Here is a 12,737-nt window from a genome sequence, read left to right as displayed (position 1 = left end):
CGGCCTCTGCCCCTGCTCGGTACGGGCCGTGAGGTCGGGTGGCGATGGGAGAGGGAAGCGTTTCTTTTGTTCTGGGGTCGGTGGAGCACGAGAAATGGGGAGGAGGGAAAAGCCATTTTTTACGGGGAAAGCGGCCCCTCATTTTTGTTCCCTGGCAAAAATAACCGCGGAGCAGCTTCCAGGTGTCTCCTGCCCAACACGGGACTTTTGTGGACGTGTCTTCACTGAGTAAAAATGGTACGTTTAACTCACCTAGAGGTAAATCCTATTAGAGAGGAAGGTGAGAAAATAATTGGTTGGGTTTTTCACGATTTATCAAGTTGAGGGAAAAAAAATAATTATTTAAGCTATTCACTTTGTGCAAAATACACTGTGCCCCGTGTGTGCAAGTTCTTTTACCTGAAGTTATGTAAAGCTAAAAAAAAAAAATACCCAGAAAGACTCCCGATTTTCCAAGTTGTGGTGTTTGTGGTTTGTGTCTTCTCACCACTGTGAAATTATGGCTCATAAAGTGTTGTATTTCTGTTACAGTAAAATCCAAACGTCCTGGTTGGCATCAAATCCCCACCTCAAAGTGGGAAATACAAATTCGTCTGAGTGCTAGTGTGGAGTGAGATGCCTTTCTGCTCAGTGCAGTCACCAGTGTTATTTTGTAGAATGTTCAGTTCATCTGGGCAAAACATAATTGATAAAACTTTAATATTTTAATTGGGTTTGAAATTATTCAAATTGAGCAAACCCCTTGGAAATGGAAAAAGTTTTTGCTTAAGCGTTACAGCATTAATATTATTCTTTTATATTCTTATCAACCGATTCTCTACAAGAAGTACAGTGTCAAGTCCAAAGAAAGGAAACAAATCTAAAGCAGAACAGTAAGATGATAGAATCATAGAATGGTTTGTGTTGGAAGGGACCTTAAAGACCATCTAGTTCCAACGCCCCTGCCATGGGCAGGGATACCTCCCACTAGACCAGGCTGCTCAAAGCCCCATCCAGCCTGGCCTTGAACACTTCCAGGGATGGGGCATCCACACTTCCCTGGGCAACCTGTTCCAGTGTCTCATCCCCCTCACAGTAAAGAATTTCTTCCTAATATCTGATCTAAATCTACCATCTTTCAGTTTGAAACCATTACCCCTTGTCCTGTCATTAGAGTCCCTCCCCATCTCTCCTGTAGGCCCCCTTTAGGTACTGGAAGGCTGCTATAAGGTCTCGCCGGAGCCTTCTCTTCTCCAGGCTGAACAACCCCAACTCTCTCAGCCTGTCTTCGTAGGAGAGGTGCTCCAGCCTTCTGATTATCTTTGTGGCCCTCCAATGGACCCGTTCCAACAGGTCCGTGTCCTTCTTGTGCTGAGGACTCCAAAGCTGGACACAGTACTCCAGGTGGGGTCTCATAAGATCAGAGTAGAGGGGCAGAATAACTTCCCTCGACCTGCTGGTCGTGCTTCTTTTGATGCAGCCCAGGATGCAGTTGGCTTTCTGGGCTGCAAGCGCACATTGCCTGCTCATGTTGAGCTTCTCGTCCGCCAGCACTTCCAAGTCCTTCTCCTCAGGGCTGCTTTTAAGCCATTCTCTGCCCAGCCTGTGTTTGTGCCTGGGATGATGGACCAAATTCTCTTCCTGTACAAAACCACCCAATTTTTAGACACCCCCTCCTTTACAATGGTGTTGAAATGTAAATAATTTTCAGATTTGTATATCTGTACCTGGATATATAATATATTTTACCCTTACCTTTTTCCAGCCTGAAGGGGGTGGTGGCTTTTAGCCAGGAAAATAGGTTAGCACTGGAAATTGCTAGGGTGGCCTTGTAAATATTTCTGTATGCTACCAGCAAATCCAGAATAAGGACAAATATGGGTTAGACTTGCCTTGACTAACGTATATATGCAGTCTGTATCAGTTTTCAATGACATATATTTCTTCACACATGTAGGTATATATGAATATGCTGACATTTAATACATGTTCTTAAAATGCTCTTTATTGAAAAATAATAAATACTATTTTATACCTGATGCATTTTAGTTTCTTTTAGAACTTCATAAATTCCACCAAAAAAAACCCCCGTTGTCTTTTTACAATAACATGGCACTGTAATTAGATGTTCAGACATATGACCCAGTCCCATCTTTCAAGCAGGCTGAGTTCTTCCATGTTTTGGGGGACTGCAGGCTTAAATCTTTCAGAAAAAAAGGTAGCAGAGGCTCCTTTCCCCCAGCGCAACTATCCCCACTCAAAGGGGATACATCCAGGGAGGTCCCTGTAGTGACTACTGGGTTTAGTCTAGACTTCTGCCATATCTTTAGCAGTAATCCGAAAGAGAATATGACCAAATGTGAAGTGCTAAGTGATGATGAAGGTAGGTTGATTAAAGTGATCTTACGATCACGTGTTTGAACAACACGTATCTTAATAGAGTTCAACTCAAAGTTATGCAGGAATGGAGATTTTAGGGCACACTAAGTATAAGGCAGTACATTTTAGAGAATAGTGGTGCAGTAAATGCTGGGGAGGTCATGCTGCACAGACAGATAAAGCCCAGTTCCCTCTGCTGCTGTGAAACCTAGAATGAATGAAATCTATTAACAAGAGCACTGCCGTTGCCAGCAGCAGGCCGCAGGCTCAATGCCGACTTTGCAAGGCCCTGGTCCTGGCCTGCGGGGCTTGTTACCAACCTGTGGTGAGAACCTGCCCTGTGAACTGGAGATTTGTGTCAGACAGCTACTGTGAACTGGAGTTCAGCGTGGGATAACAGCAAAGGCCTTGAAAATGTTGAAAACAAAGGACCCAACATTATAAACAACTAACTGATGGCCGGTTACTAGTTGAAAAAACCACAACATCGCAAGTTATGAAGACAACTGCTTTGAGCATGCCAAACAAAGGCAGCAGCTGAGCAAGAGAAAAACAACCAAGCAACAGGAGGAGGCATTTCCTGAGACCTGAGAAAGTAATGCTCTCCAGTATCACAAGGTGTGTGTATGGCTTAGGGGGTGCAGACCAAAGGCTGCAGCTTTTCGGAAAGCGTCTTATAAAAGGAAAAAAAATAATTTGGGGAAGCTGTCATCATGGGAATCTGCAATCATGGTGTCTCTGTGAGATTGCCAGGGCTGCAAGCATGCCACCTGCTCTCTCTGCCTGTTCCAGGGACAGGCAGCTTACTTCAGCTGCCTGTCCCTGCCCGTCCTTGCCTGTTTGCCCCAGGATCCCTGGCTCCTCAGCCAGCTCATCAGAACCATGTACATCAGGATCACGTACGTGCATTTTTTCCCCTCCAAATTCTGCGGTTTTCCTCTCTGACAACAAAGTACTTAAACGAAGCCTTACTGCATGTAAGCTCAGCTTGGCTAGTTACAATTCCTGGGTAGAAAGGGTGGTTTAACAGACAAGGTCATAATAAAATATAATGCTTAGAAGCTGAAGTGAAAAAAAAGAGAACTGAAATCCGAGGTAACTAGCTGTGAAGCACTTTATCTAGGATGTGATAGGTTCATTGTCATGCAAGTCTTTAAATCAAGACTGAATGCTGCCTTATCTTCCTATGGATATGCAGTAGCTCAGCTGTAAGTTACAGGTTCCATGCAAGTGACATTTCCAGATGTCTCAGAATTCACAGTCAGACTGCATTACCATAACAGCCCTTTCTGGTATTAAAATTTATGACTTCATTAATCAGTCTTGTAGGAACTTGAACCTCCCCTTGGAATCAATGATATCTGTAAGGTGCTCTCTACTAAGCACAGTCTGTGTCTTACACACTGCCAAAATTGAATTTTTTGGAATTAAGGGGCACTTTTGAAAAGTGACTGAATATTGCCAGGTTATTCACTGAAGTCAATGAGTGAGGGTTACCTTTGATAACAGCTGAATTGGACGTTGAATTAACCAGCCGTCGTGTTCTCTTTGTTTCATATTTCTTTTCTGGGGAGGAAAACATCAATGGCTATTTAAAGTATTACACTTTGACATGCTTTCTAGTATCTTTCTCCCAGTGGTTTTCCCACTGCTTAGTAAGCATGCTGAAAATCAGGATGGTCGTTTGTTTGTTAGTATTTTGTAAGTCAGGGTAGGACCTCTGGTACTTCTGTCACTCTCTAAAAATCAGACTTTTTTTCTTTGATTGCAAAACAAATAAGCTAAGGCTGTCTAGTAGACAGTTTTCAAGACAGCAGTAAAGAATATCCAAATCTTACTTCAGCTAAATGTTATAAAATGTTGGTCAAGCAAAGAACGTGTCTTACTACTTTTAGGTAAGTGTGTATCTCATTTTCCTCCATTATCTCCAGGATGTTTCTAGCTGAGCATTAAAGTGAATTACAGACTGGTTGTAGCCATACATAAAACTCTTCGAAAGTGGCTCTGTTGTTTCACTGAGGTTTTGTTGAGAGTTTTCTGATTTATGTACTACATGACCAGTCATTCCAGATACTGAAGCATAAGTAGCTAAACTTTCCTTTACTCATTGTCATAAAATTGGCTGGTAGTAAGATTTGCAATTATTCTACATGAGTTAAGGTCTACATGACCTTGCAATGAAGCCTTCACAGAACATGGCATGCTCTTTTTTGGCACCTAAAATATTCTAGCATGGTATATGTGCTGTATATTGTTGTCTGAAAGTTCACATATATCTGTAAATGAACTAGATGAGCTTTCTGATGTTAGTTTCTGTGTGCTGGAAACAGTGCTGATAGATTTTTGCAGCAGGACATCTGCAGCTAAGATCCCTCATCTCTGAAACTGTTTTCTAATAATTTTTCAACACAAATCTGACAAGCATCAGGACCTAATGCAAATCCAATTACTTAGTAAAATCTGTAATGAGTCATATTTATCAGGTAAAAAAAATAGTGGGGTTTATTTCTGGATTTGATATTTTGGAGCTACAAAGCCCAGTGTATTTACCTTTTCTATTTGTAGCACCAGAAGGTGTAAAAAGAATCTCAGGTCTCTGTTAACGCAAACAGATTCAGGGTCACTCATTATTCACAGTTATCTTATGAACGCGGGGATGCAGAGGAATTGTGGCTGTTACCTGGAGACGTCCTTGATTTCTGTGAGGACTGCTATTGAGAAATCTGTGTGTTAGTGGTAGAACAATTTTGCCAGCCTCTGCAAATGTATTTGTGAGTTTTGTAGTGTTTTGCTTTCTTAAATCTCAGCAGCTGGAATGGTGAGATTTCATGAAAACTCATGAGTCTGGATTTTTAAGCAGTTTTCTTGTCTATGTGACTGAGAGATGTGACCTATGTTTGACAGGAGGTGACTTGAATGCATCCTAAATGCTCAGAAACAATAAGCAAAAAGTCCAGCTCCAGCTCTTCACACTGCTTTTCAGTAGAAAAATTTAAAAAAATTGGACACTTGAGATTTCCAGTGCTTAAGTACAGTCACTTAATGCAGTCAGCAGAGACCGTCAATCAGGTTTCACAGGGTTAGCACTGAATGTCATCACGTTTTGCTGGTGTAGTCTTGGCAAGAATCTTGGCCAATAATCCACGCTCTGCTAAACCCCTTGAAGCTGCTGTCATTTTCACTATGGTCTTTATTTACTTTCTAGACTGTGGAGTCGCCAACTATAGCTCATGCTATTGCTATAAAGCAATGAAAGAGAGTGTCGCATGTTAAGCAGACATTTTTTTGCCAGGTAATCTTCCCAGATCTCATGATAACGAAAGAGAAGAAAAGAGGGACTGCAGGTACTCCTTAACCTGATAAAAAGTATAACTGGACAGTTACTAGAATCTCTGAGACTCTCAAAGTAGCATTCACGAAATCACAGAATTTTTCAGAGTTGGAAGGGACTTCTAGAGATCATCTAGACCAACTCCCCTGCTAGAGCAGGATTGCCTAGAGCACATTACTCAGGACTGCATCCAGGCGGGTCTTGAAAGTCTCCAGGGAAGGGGACTCCTCAACCTCCCTGGGCAGCCTGTTCCAGTGCTCTGTCACCCTCACCATAAAGAAGTTTTTTCTCATATTTGATCAAAACTTCCTATGTTCCAGCTTGTGCCCGTTACCCGTCGCCCTGTTACTGGGAACCACTGAAAAGAGTCTGGCTCCATCCTCCTTAAACCCACCCTTTAGATACTTGTAAACATTCAATAGTAAGCATTCCAGCTAAAATTGCATTTTACTTGTACATAGACTTCAAGACAAATACATGTCTAAAAATTTGTACTGTGATTCATCCAATATAATTTCTCATATCAATAAAATACAATTAGACCTTAGTCCAGACCGTTGCTGTCTAGCATACAGACTGCTGATTAATTCTCTCCATCATTGTCACGACTCAAGCAAAAATATCTCTCCACATCAGACAAACTGCTGATGTACTTGAGCAGAGAACCCACACGTGCATACATACTCAACAGCAATGGGGGGGTCACGGGGGATTCATGAGTAAACCTGCTGGGTGACAATGCTAAATGCTGGTGGTCTGTGAATAGTTTCAAATCCTGCCTATTGTACCCACATTTAGATCTGTAAGACGCCCACACATTTAGATCTGTAAGTAGGACCTTCATCTACAATGCTGTGCAAAGAACCAGGAGTAAGTTTTTGCCCTACTAATTTAATGTTCAAACACAAAAATGAGGAAGCCACCAAAATAGATCCTTAATTAGCTATGATATCAGAAACACCTTTATTATGGACATGGCAGATAGTACGATTACTAGAAAATTTTTATTCTCAGATTAATTTTTTCCCAAGTTGTTTGTCAGCATGTGAGATGACATCAGCAGCCCTGGTGCTGCTCCAACTGGGTACGACTGGTCCTGCAGACTGGTGGAGCACGACCTGGCCAGGGATGAAGCACCAAGCTAGACCCATCCTCTAATCCCAACGCTGGGCTGCTGTTACCCTCCACAGGGCCAAGTACTGGAGCCCACTTCTAGCGCTCTTGTCTGCGGGGTACCCGGAGAGGGAAGAAAGGAATCTGCCTAACGTAAGTGCCCTAAGGACAAGGAAAAGAAAAGCAGAAGATTCAGAAAAGCAGTCTGGAGACCCAGACACGAGGAAAGGAACAGGAAAACTGACTGAGAGCTGTGAAAGGATTGTTGGCCCAGGGAGGTGATGGCTGGAGAGAGATCATGGATGTTACAAGAAGAAGGAAGGTTTGGAGCTAGTACGAAAAAAAGGAACAGGGAATTGGAGAAGACATGTTGCATAAAGGGAGGGGAATTTGGGGGACAGACTTTTTAGCAGGGTCTGTTGCAATAAGATAAGGGGTAATGGCTTTAAACTGAAAGAGGGTAGATTTAGACCTAGATAAAAGGAAGGATTTTTTTACAATGAAGGTGGTGAAACACTTGCACAGGTTGCCCAGAGAAGTGGTAGATGCCCCACCCCTGGAAACATTCAAGGTGACGATGGACGGAGCTGTGAGCAACCTGATCCTTGAAGATGTTCCTGCTCATTGCAGGGGGATTGGACTAGATGACCTTTAAAGACCCCTTCCAATCTAACCTATTGTATGAATTCTAAAATAGGGGATGAACAGTGGGGCTAGGACTAGTCAGAGGAGACAGGGAATCACTGATCTCTGTCACAGGTGGAGTTGGGAGATAGCTCTGGGAACAAGCAAGCCTGCAAGACAAATGCGGAATAAGCTGAGTGAGAAGCCAGAGAGAATCAAAGAATCGTGCACGTGGAGGACAAAAGCAAGAGGAAAAACAGGGTAGGGACCTGGAATGGAAAACCATGAGTACTGGGGCAGGGAAATGGTTAAAAGAGATTAACAAAACAGATGGACGAACTCCAAAACTCTGCAGTGCAATCCCAAAGTGAGTGGGCTGCACAAATATTCTGATTGACACGCAGAGACATTGCTGCACACACTCCAAAGAAAACTATCACCCTACATTCAACGTTTACAAACAAAGAGCTGATTAAATAGTTGATGAGTTTGGCAACAGATTTTTGTTTGCTCTTGCAGCGTGTTGGAGTGAACACCCTCTACAGGGAATGATGTATGACTGAATTGTGGAGAGGGATGAGATGGAGTAAGACAACAAATGATTAGACAACGAACACAACTGAATTATTTGAAAAGGTGCAGAACGTGTGGAGCTTGGTAAATGAAAAGAATAGGTGAAAGGACTCATAAGGCTGCACATTACAATTATGGGGGCTGCAACTACAAAAGCACTACTTCAAACATTTCAAACCAGTGTTGGTACATAACATCAGCCATCTTTCAGTCCTTCTCTCAAACTGTTTCATGAAGTTTTATCTCTAGATTTATGTAAACTATTAATAAGCACCTGCCAGAGCTCTCTGTCCCTTTGCTGTGTATCATGCAGGACAAGAAAGAAAATCCAGTAGTTTTCCCAAAAAACAAAGCAACACATAAACAAAGCTGATGTGTACTTCCATTCATCTTATTAAACATTTCACAAAAATCCTTTTCCATCTTATAAGAAAGTGATACAGAAACAACTGACATTATTCCTTCCAGGTTTGGTTTCGGGGTTTTTTTTTTTGTAGTAGGAAAGGTGCTTTTAGGGCTTGAATCTGTGGCAGAATTGAATTTTCCAGTTCCTTGGAAATCCTAAATTGGTTCCTTTGAACTCCAAAACTTCTCAACTTCCAATAGCTTGCTCTCAAAAATATGTTGGAGAATTGCATTTGTTCTTGGTCTGTCATCTCTTCTAGTGATATGCCCAGAGATGATGCCACGTCTGATCACTGTCAGATGCTAAGAAATGTCAGAGAACTCAGATATTACAAATTTCATACAGAAGTTGTTTGGGGTTTTTTGTGATCTGTAATAGATAGCATACTAAAGACCTCAAATGGTACAGCAGGTCATATGGGAGGGGTTGTGGAAAGAAGGCAGAGATGGAATTATAATTGCTGCCTGCAGGAAATAAGGGAAGTGGAAGCTATCCATACTGCTATATGCACATTAAATAGGATTGCGATGCAAGGTCTTCCAGCTCTGCAGGGAGAGAGCAAAGTATTATAATTTGAGTAACCTGATAGCAATATCACAAGAAAATTAAATCATTGGTTCCCAAAGCTGATGTGCACCAAAATAACTTTTGCAGAGATCCACTGGAGCAACTAAGTCTCTTGGTTTTTTCCCGGAAAAAAAAGATCCCAGGAATCATGTTTCATGCATTATGTGCTGAGTAACAATGTGCAAAGACTCCATATTTATTAGCTCTTCATTAGGAGAACTACTTAGAAAGATGCTGCAGTGGCATTAAGTACACTGATTTCATTGCACCTTTTTCAATTGTATGGATCTTGAAACTTGTTTGTAATACCAGTAAAGGGATTTTTTTTCTATTCAGTTGTTACCTTAATGGCACCATTTTGCATTCTTTCTCCTTGTTATACATCCTGTACCTTTTCCCAACAATCTTAAGACTGGTCAATTGATAAGGATAAGTAGTTCCTGGGTCTCTTTTGACCTTTCCCAGGAGAATATTGGGTTTTGTGTCAAAAAGCTGTAAACTATTCTTCTGCTGAAGATCACAGCGCTATTGGCTTGCTTCTCACATCTTTTCCATCAATGGGAGAATAATGCGCATTTCCACTTTTCCATTTTCAATCTGTACTGATAAGATCTAGATACAGACAAAAAAAAAATTGCTGTTATTTTTATTCTTATAGTGGGAAATTCAGCTTTTTAGTAGCTGGAGTCCCTCCAGGCTTTTAATTTGTCTGGTTTCTCATTGCTACTATGTTTTGCCATTAATTACAATTTCCTCTTTATTGGTTGCTGTGATTAGACTAGCTGTTGCCACCCTTGCATCACATGCTGAGAGACACACAATAGGACTCTGTATCTGTAAAACTAAATTATTTCTTTATGAAAGGAATCAATTAAAGAGGTTCTGCAAGTCCAGCCAATGTTGAGATACAAACATGCAAACAGTTTAATTTCTGGCTATCTACAGTAAACTCATTCCCCCCCTCAACTTCTTTTCTTTCCCATCAGTTATGTGGAGGTTCCTAACTCACAGAAGTCTTGCAGAACCCCAAGCCATCGCGGACCCAAGCTCGAGGCACCCGATGCTCTTTAAGAATTCTGTTCAATGAGATTTCCAACATCTGCACATTCCTTCAGCAGCAACGTCTCTTTTGGCAGCTCCCAGTAGTAAAGCTTATCTTGGAGACAGGCCATCACCAGCATTTTCACTCCCCCAATCTCATTTCAAGTGTTTACTTCCAAAGTGCTGGTGATTCAAAGATTGCCAGCTAAATATGACTAGTCTTGGTCACATTTGAGCACTATGTTAACAAACACAGTTAAGTTTAAAAAGGAAACACCATGCCACTTCAGTTCACACAATCCATATCTACGTGGAACAGTCTTTGCAATATAATTTGCAATATTGTCATGAATCTAGTAACCTTTATATCATCAGCAAAACTGCTACTTACCTGAGAGCGATGCTCACATAAAAATAGAGTAGCAAGCCTTGTCACTCTTTTTTATTCTCCTGGATGAATCCTGAACTTCTTTATGTTAATCACTTAATCCACCTCTGAAATGGAGCAACTCTTTAATGAACACATTGCATGAAACAAGCTCTGGATGAAAGTGAAGGCTGCTCATTGAGACTGAAACAGCAAAGGGAATTCAAGTCAGACAATTTTTCAAACTGGAGTTTGACCAAGATGCTGCTCTTCTTCTGATATGTGTCACGGGGTAGCTCGTGATCAAAAGCTGTCATAACCTTGACTTCGAAGTTAAGCTTCCTTCTTTATACTTAGTCTCCACCAGGTGCCAGGAGGGTACAGCAGCTCCATTCTTGCTTAGAGCAAAGGGAGCCATCTACTGAAGCACCAGAAGTAACTTTAGATCTTTACCTATTTTTCTTGGATGTATCTTATCTAGGTATTGACTAAGCCTGATATTGCTTGGTTTCATGACCAAAGACTCAGAGGTGTTTCTGGTTAAAAAGTAACTCCAATCGAGACTAAAAAAAAAATAAATCTTGAATAAAAGTGTAAGACAACTTTTTCCCTGTTGTTCCTCCCAAACTCCCACCCTCAGAACAAAAAATCAGAGATCAAATGAAAATTGTATAGGATGCCAACATTTAGAAGTGTCTACAAATTTAGAAGTATCTAATTATCTCTGTAATGTTCATCCACTCAAGAACAGAAAAGAAAGTAGAAAAAATGAGTTAAAAAGTTATTCAAAAGCTACAATACCAATCGACTGCCATTAGTAAACAAACGGAATGATTTCACAGAAGGAAGGGATCTAGATACAAGTATTTTTTGAGTGCAACCTCTGACAAATAATAAAGGAAGGAATCTTGAGTATATGTAGTGTGATTAGGAGGAGATGAATATATTAAATTAGGACTTGTGAATGCGGCTGATGTCTTCAAGATGACCAAGAAAGTGCTTAGCAGTTATGGTAATACACTGATACGGAGCTGGGCTGGAAAGGAATTTAAAATCCATAAACAATTTTCCTGCCAATCAAGATTACATTTTCCAATGTGAACTGCTTCTGAACTGAGACTGAAAATTCCTCTATTATTCTAAAGATAAGGTTAACTAGAAATAGTACCAATAGTGTAAAAGAAATGACAGATGTGCAATCAGGCAAAGATGATAACAAGAATAAGCTTTAAAAGAATCGCAATTCCAGTTAGGAATAACAGAATAGGTCTCCCTTTGTGTAACTGAAGATATCTTTACCATGATAATTTCTGCCTGTCACAATCTACTGTAGTAAAATTAATGCAGTCCAGTAAATTGCAGCTTTGTAACTGCAGCCTCTGTACATACATTTGCATGAGTGCTCCGTAGTGACAGGAATAGACTATACAGGATGAGAAGTTACCAAAAATAGACTTGTCTAGTCACTGGCCAAATGCTACCCATCGCTTTTGGGAAGAGAGGGTGGTGACAAGCAGAGGCTGTCAGTGCCGCCAGCACGTCCCTTTCAGCTGCGCTTCTCTCCTGCCTTCCCAGCCCTGCAGGTGGGGAGGAGTGGGCTGGAAGAACAGCCACTTTCTGCAACATTAGCTGCTGTCAACCTCCAAAGCCATCACTGAATAACACAATGTTCTTTGTCTGTGTTTTGCCCATGGGAGGGTGACTTATCACACAACAGTAATGGGATGTTGATGGTGCTAGAGATAAAATTCGTCTGCACATAAGAGGTTTATATTTAGTTCCTGTGCTCTGTAGACCTACTACCTAGTTTCTGCTGTAGAGAGAGGAATCAGCCCTTTCCCAAGTACAGATAAATATGGAATTGTATGATGTTCCCATTTTCATGGTGCTTGTATACTTTTGCATGTGAATAAATGAAAGACACTTAGATTAAAAAAGAAAAAAAAAACCAAAACTGTTTGTATGTACCAACATACTAAAAGTTCCAGCAGTTATGACACTGTTGCTCATATCAATGCCAAGTCTCAAACCGATCTTGAGTCAGAAGTCTGCGCTAGTTGTGGCATGGCACAAAGGACAGAAGTGAGAAGTGTTTTCAAAAGACTTGCCCATCTGTCAAAATATGCTCTCAAACACTATCCTGGATACTGTATCACAGTTACGATATTAGATTATGTTGCATTACCTTACCTGAAACCACATATGCAAACCTATAGTTAGTGATTTTTATAACTGGTGCTAATTATTGTATCATGCATCTCATACTACACACAGTAATGTAATTACCTTTCTCAGACTATGAACAGTATACAATTTTATCTTGTTGTAGACTTGATCTTGCAGCACAGGAAACCTCT

At 41.0% G+C, this 12,737-nt stretch overlaps 1 long non-coding RNA gene across 1 annotated transcript; it reads right to left on the bottom strand.

Moving 5' to 3' along the window:
* Nucleotides 1-7,935: 7,935 nt before the first annotated feature.
* LOC134512112 (uncharacterized) lies at nt 7,936-12,737 on the bottom strand. The gene is made up of 3 exons (XR_010070051.1): nt 12,667-12,737; nt 10,405-10,584; nt 7,936-9,584 (listed from the first exon to the last, which is right to left on the bottom strand). It is a non-coding gene; the product is annotated as an uncharacterized LOC134512112 (long non-coding RNA).

Source organism: Chroicocephalus ridibundus, chromosome 2 (assembly GCF_963924245.1).
Source record: "Chroicocephalus ridibundus chromosome 2, bChrRid1.1, whole genome shotgun sequence".
In the NCBI taxonomy this organism is placed as follows: Eukaryota; Metazoa; Chordata; class Aves; order Charadriiformes; family Laridae; genus Chroicocephalus; species Chroicocephalus ridibundus.
The sequence above is the reverse complement of the archived record's forward strand: the minus strand, read 5'-3'. Positions and strand labels throughout refer to the sequence as shown.